Source organism: Palaemon carinicauda, unplaced genomic scaffold (assembly GCF_036898095.1).
Source record: "Palaemon carinicauda isolate YSFRI2023 unplaced genomic scaffold, ASM3689809v2 scaffold192, whole genome shotgun sequence".
Classification (NCBI taxonomy): Eukaryota; Metazoa; Arthropoda; class Malacostraca; order Decapoda; family Palaemonidae; genus Palaemon; species Palaemon carinicauda.
In genome coordinates this window covers 75,001-82,500 of record NW_027169502.1, presented here as the reverse complement: position 1 = coordinate 82,500, position 7,500 = coordinate 75,001, and positions in this window count along the sequence as shown.

Sequence of the window (7,500 nt, the reverse complement as noted above, 5' to 3'; positions counted from 1 at the left end):
AAATGATGCCACCTAAAAAAGTGGTTACTCGGTAAATTCAGTAAAGCAAATTTGGAGAAAAGAAAAAGATGGTGGTAAACAGAAGAGGAGAGGAATTTACCGAGGGAAACAAATGCGGGAATAATGATAGATAGTCGTAAGGCTAAGGATGAAGAACAGAGAATAACCTATGCGAGTACAATGGCAGCTAGTTTTAAAGCAGAAAATTAAGAGCAGATGGATTTAAGAAGGGACACTAATAAAAGCAGAATGACAGCTGTATGGGAAGCCGAAGACGAAGAGCAGATGAATATAAGAAACACCATTGCAAGCGGAATGGCATCTTGATATGAAGCAGAAGACGAATAGCTTACGAATTTAAGAAGGAACTCTGATGCAAACAAAATGGTAACTAGACGTGAAGAAATTAACTTTATCCGCAGGTGAGAAAAGTCATTAGATGTGGGTTGTTTTGGGGAGAGGGGTGCAAATGATTGGATTGCCCCAACCAGGATCTCCCCGCTGTTATACATGTCAAGCCTACAGTCATCTGTCTCGAGAATACCCAATAAAAAATGCAAGAGCTAGTGGGCTGCGGTACACCAACCCCTTCAAAATATCCAAGGAAAAGGTGTTAGAGGAAGGGTAAGATGAGGGAGACCTAAGCTTCTCCGCATGACAGCAGCATCAGTCAATGAAGCAGAAAGTACGAACAGCCTTAGTACGATTTACGGGGACTCGACGGCCATGCAGGCAGTGGCACCTCCCTCTACAGACAGCAGCAGGGGCCGATGGTATTGCAAGCGGGGTGGTTACCTCGTGCTGGCCATATCTGGATCCAGCCTATCGGTTTGAAATCCTAGCGGTTAGGTTGGATCTACCATACATGTCGATCAGAGCGCTGATCGACACACAAGCCAGCGTTTTGCTTCTAAAACAAGGAAGTTCCTCGAACCCACCACAGTCAGCAACACCCATCACCCTCGACATGCCAGGAGGAAAATAAACCACGGGCAACAAATACAACAAAAGTCAACTTTCTTGTGGGTTCTGTGAAGTTTGCACAAAATCTTTTATATTACCTACCTTGGGTATTCCAAATACCTAAGGAACACTCGCCTTGCCTATAATATGAATAACAGTATATACATTCGCAGGGAAATAGACAGACTACCAGTTACGGCAGGAGGGCGCATCATGCCGGTAGAAACACATGAAAAAGTAAATGCTTGTATGAGAAGGGAGAGAAAATTAAGTGAGGTATATATATGTATATGTATATATATATATATATATATATATATATATATATATATATATATGTATATATATATATATATATATATATATATATATATATATATATATATATATATATATATATATATATATATATATATATTATATATATATATATATATATATATATATATATATATATATATATATATATATATATATATATACAGTATATATATATATATGTACAGTATATATATATATATATATATATATATATATATATATATATATATATATATATATATATATATATATATATATATATAAAGTCAACACAATATCGCACTCAAATAGAAATAAAATTCTATCTCATACGGGAATTGAACCCTAGCCCCTTCAAATGAAAGGCCAGGTCGCTCCTAACCATGCCACCAGAGGCTGAAAAGAAGTCACGACCTAACTCTTATCTCCAATTCAGGGTTTACCGGGCGAGACATCAGTCTCTTACCAGCAAGTTTTCCCCAACTTCCCAGCCCACCCAGGGACACAATTGATAGGTTTTAATTCAAATTACCCGTAATTAGTCAATATGGATGAAAGTCAACACAATATAATGCTAAAATAGAAATAAATTTTTATCTCATACTAGGATCGAACCTTAGCTCTTTCAAATAAAAGGCAAGGTCACTTCCAACCATGCCACCAGAGGCTCAAAGGAAGTAGAAACGTAAGTGGTAACTGCACTTCAGGATTTGCCTGGGGAGACCTCAGTCTCTTACCAGCGAGTTTTCCCCCAACTTCCCTGCCCACCAGGGGACACAATTGACAGTTTTTAATTCAAAATTCGCCCATTAAGTCATTATGGATGAAAGTCAACACAATAACATGCTCAAATAGAAATAAATTTCTATCTCATAGTAGAATCAAACCCGGGCCCCTTCAAATGGGAGCGAAGGCCACTTCCTACCATGCCACCAGAAGCTCAAAAGAAGTCGGAACCTAACTACTAAGTGCAACTACAATTACAGTTATTGTTATCATTTTAAGCTAAGCTGCAGCCTTGATTGAAAAAGCAGAATGCTTATTGCCCAAAGGAGCCAATAGGGAAAGTAACTTAGGAACGTAAACAAGTGAATAGCAAATATACAATATGAGATATAAATAAAAGATGTAAAATACTTCGAAATCAACAAGAATGCCAAAATAGATCAGTAATATTTGAACTATAAACCGAGGACCAGACCTTTCATATTCATCTGTTTCTAGAAATTTCTTGAATTTCACGTGTTTTTCAAGGTCTGCTTTTGTGAATTCGGGAATTATTGCATTCTTGTTTCTCTAGTGTGATATACAAAACGACAAATTTAGAAGTGTATCAGACTTTATAAATCTGTCTATTGTATTATTGAATAAAAATAGGTTAGGTGAACAAGATTATTTTCAATGGAACAATCATTATCATGATTATTAGTAGCAGGTGGTTGGGTGTGTCATTATACAGTAGTTAAGTTCACTTATCATTAGGTAGTTTCGAAAATAACACTAGAAAATTTTCACCATCTTTGGACCCTGGTTCTGGTTTAACGCAAACTGATCTTAAGCCATGTATGACTATATCAATTGAAAGGAAGCTTTTTTCATTTAATGGTAGTTTTTATTATGATTCATTAGGATTTTATGCTTAAATTTTTCACAAATTTAAATACGACAATATAAAAACAAGGAAGTGTGTTACAATTGAATGATCAAAATAAAGCTTACGTTTTTGGTTTTCTTACTTAGATAATATCAGTTCGTATTTCTTCAGTGCATCCACGTGTACTATCATATTCGTATAGCGTACACAATGTTTCTGCTTATCATTTATTATATAATTGTTAAACATTTATACTTACAGAGCGTAACATATTTACAAATAAATTCAACCAGAACATTTTATCTCTACAAGAATAAGTTATTGATCAGATCCATTCCAGCAGTTTTTTTTTTTCTCTCTCTCTCTCTCTCTCTCTCTCTCTCTCTCTCTCTCTCTCTCTCTCTCTCTCTCTCTCTCTCTCTCTGAGTAATACAATGGCACTGTTCCAATATCATGATAGCAATCAGAATTCCAGATGTTTCATTTAATGGCTTAGGAGCAAGTTAACATGAATATCGAAGCATCACTTGATATCAATATTGGCAAGTATTGCCATTTGGTCATATTGGTAGTCGATTACTACTATTATGTTATTGATTTAAATGTTATGAAATATGCATTAAACTTTCAAATATCTTCCTAATAGCTTCTAATTAGATGGTCCAGTATTTCTTTTGTTTTTTCATTAATAATGTCTACTATTAGAATTCACAAAATGGGTTGTTAGGGTTGCAATGATATTTTTTGGCATTGAAAATATCCTTAAAAACTATATACTACTACTACTACTACTACTACTACTACTACTACTACTACTACTAATACTACTAATAATAATAATAATAAAAATAATAATAATCATCATCATTATCATCATCATCATCTCCTCCTACGCCTCTTGACGCAAAGGGCCTCAGTTAGATTTCGCCAGCCGTCTCCATGTTGAGCTTTCAATTCAGTGCATCTCCATTCATTTTATCTTATTTTCCACTATATAGTCCTCAGCTATGTAGGCCTAGGTCTTCTAACTCTTCTAGTACCTTGTGGAGTACAGCTGAACGTTTGGTGAACTAATCTCTCTTGGGGAGTGCGAAGAACATGCCTGGACCCCTCATCATGATCTCATCCACATATTGCGCTCTAGTAATCTCTCTTATAGTTTTATTTTTAATCCTATCCTGCCATTTAACTCCCAGTACCCTTCTTAGTGTTTTGTTCAGAAATCTACCAAATCTATCGGGAGATTGTTTCATTATCATACCATGACTCATGTCCGTACAGTAACACCGATCTGATTTCGATAATTTCAGATGATTTGATTTCAAGATTCTGCTCAACCTAGCCATTTTCTGATTTGCTTTTATCAATTTTTCACCAAACTCCAATTCTAAAAACCATGTATTAGAGATCATAGTTCCTAGATACTTATATGATTCTACCACATTAATTATTTCTCCTTCCAATGATATTTCATATTTCATTGCATACTCCGTCCTCATCATCTCTGTCTTTCTTCTATTTATCTTCAGCCTATCCTCACTTGATATTTCATGGATTCTGGTAAGCAAGCATTGCAAATCCTGTGGTGTTCTGGTAACAAGGACAGCATCATCAGCACACTCTAGGTCTGCGAAATTCTTATAGCCAATCCAGTCCAACACTTCTCCATTCTCTCAGACTGTTTTACGCATTAAAAATCCATAAGGAGGATAAACAACATAGGTGACAACACAATCCTTGGAGTACTCTGCTTGCTGTTCACTGGAAATTCATTTAATAGGACACCATTAACATTGACTTTGCACTAGCATAATCAAATTTACATATTTAAGAAGAATTCCATAATAACGCAAGACTCCACAAAATTGGCCTGTGCACACTATCAAAGGCTTTCTCGCAGTCTAAAAAGGTCATCGAAGGGGTATTTGTTTATTTTATGCATTGCTGTATAACATGTGTAAAAAGGAAAATTTGGTCAGTGCAACTTCTACCTTTTCTAAATCCTGCTGGTTCATCTCTCAGCTTTAAATCAATATTTCTCTTCAGTCTCTTTAGAATAAGCATACTATATATATTCATAACAAATGACGTAAGTGTCATTCCTCTGTAGTTATTGCAATCAGTCAAGTCATCATTTTTTTTTTTTTTTCACCAACACTCCTAACTCCCATTCGTCAGGTTTTGCCTCTTTATGCCACATTCTACAAAATTATCTTATAAGTAGTCTGGGAGTCACTTCATTTTAGGCCAGCATCATCATGGCAATTATTCCATAGTATCCCGAGGCTTTCCATCTCTTTAGTTTTTTTTCGATAGCATTGACTCCAAACACACAGAATTAATTCTTAGTAACATCAAGGTCATCATCAGCTTCAGGTATATAAATCAAATTATTCCCTTCATGTGCCCTATTCATAATCTCAGTAAAGTGTTCCATCCAACGTCGTTTTTCATTCTTCTTCTGTTGCTATTACAAAGCCATCTCTCTTTTTGATTGGTGTATGTTTTTTCTTCTTTGCCCAGTCGCAATTTCATTAATAATTCTTTGAGCAATTCTTACACCATAGCCACTTACTGAATTCATAGCTTTGTCAGCCTCATCTGCTTTACTATTTAAATACTCTCTCCATTTATTCCTGGCTTTCCTTTTGACCTCACTATTTATATTGGAATACTTAGTATACTCTACTTTGTAATTTTCATCACTTCCTTGAAAACCTTTAACCATCAATTTCTGTATTTATCCTATTTTTTTATGGTATCCCCAGTATCATTCGATATCCATGGCTTTCTCATTGTAAATGCGTGTCTCAAGATCTAACTACCAACTGACTGATATATGTTCTTAATATCACAACATTCTTCATTAGTTGTATTTTCTTAAAATTTCTAAGACTGCAAATCAATTCCTACATTGAATTGCAAATATTCCTCTATGGTCTTGTTCTAAAATCTAAGTTGCATCCAACCTAGGTATTCTATCCATCTATCTCTTGGGTGTTTTGCAGTTCTAATTTCAGTGTGGCAATATGGAGCTAGTGGTCACTATCAATATCTGCACCTATTTACATCAGAGTCCCCTTTCTTTTTTTACTAATGGTAATGTGATCTATCTGATTTATGTAATTTCCATATGGTGAAGTCCATGAATACTTTTGGATGTTCTTGTGTTGAAAAAAAATAGTACCTACCATGACAATATTGTTTGCTGAACAGAAACGTAGGAAATGTTCTCCATTTTTATTTGCAACTTTGCCAACAAACTCGACACCCAACACATTCCCTGTTCCTTGATTATTTCTTCCAACTTTAGCATTGAAGTCATCAATCAAAATTTTCATGTTTCTCTAGTATCTAATCTATTATCCTCTGCAGTTCTTCATAGTATTAATCTTTCCTTACTTCAAGGGAATCATTCTTTGGGCACAGCAAAATATAACACACATATTGCACTGCTTTGATTTGACCTTTGTTAGTAACAATCTTTTTATTTACAGCTCTCCACTTTATTAATGCCTCTTTTGCTCTTGGTGCCATCAACATTCTTACCCCTTCTCTTTCAACTCCATCTGGTCTTCGTGTGTGTGTATGTATATATATATATATATATATATATATATATATATATATATATATATATATATATATATATATATATGTGTGTATATATATATATATATATATATATATATATATATATATACATATATACATACATATATATATATATATATATATATATATATATATATATATATATATATATATATATATATATATACATATATACATACATATATATATATATATATATATATATATATATATATATATATATATATATATATATATATATATATATATATATATACATATATACATACATATATATATATATATATATATATATATATATATATATATATATATATATATATATATATATATATATATTTCCTTGGTCCAAAGTTTCCTTACAAATCCCCTTACAACGTTTTTCACTTAAGGCCAAGACATCCGAACCATATTTCATAAATTCGGTCTCTACTTGCTGTAACTTCCCAATCTGATTCATGGTTCTAACATTCCAGTTACACATTTTAATTTTTTTTTATTATTTATAAACCGGGAGATTCTTAGCACCCCTCTAGGCCCGGGACTGGGACCAATTCAGTCATCTTCTCTCTCCATGACTAACTAAATCCATAGAGTATTCAATGGCTAGATACATCAAAGGATAGCCAGTTCCTTGTAATTCCTAGTGCCTATCTGCATAAGGCGAGTGACCCCTGCCGGTCCATACTAATTCTAGTGAGATCAACCTCGGGGCATCAAGAGCAAAAGCCAAAGAGACAGTTTGTCCTCCACTTCAAATCCAATCCATCACCCTGCTTCCAGTGACTTCATTGAGATTTCGGGTGAGATTTCCTCCACACACAAAGCTCTCATTCTTCCACCAAGTTTCTCATCCGTTTATACGAGTATAACCATTGGCAAACATGGATTGCTAAGATATACCGCATAGCACGGACAATAATAATAATAATAATAATAATAATAATAATAATAATAATAATAATAATAATAATAATAATAATAATAATAATAGTACTAGTAGTAGAAAACAATAAATATTAGGAATA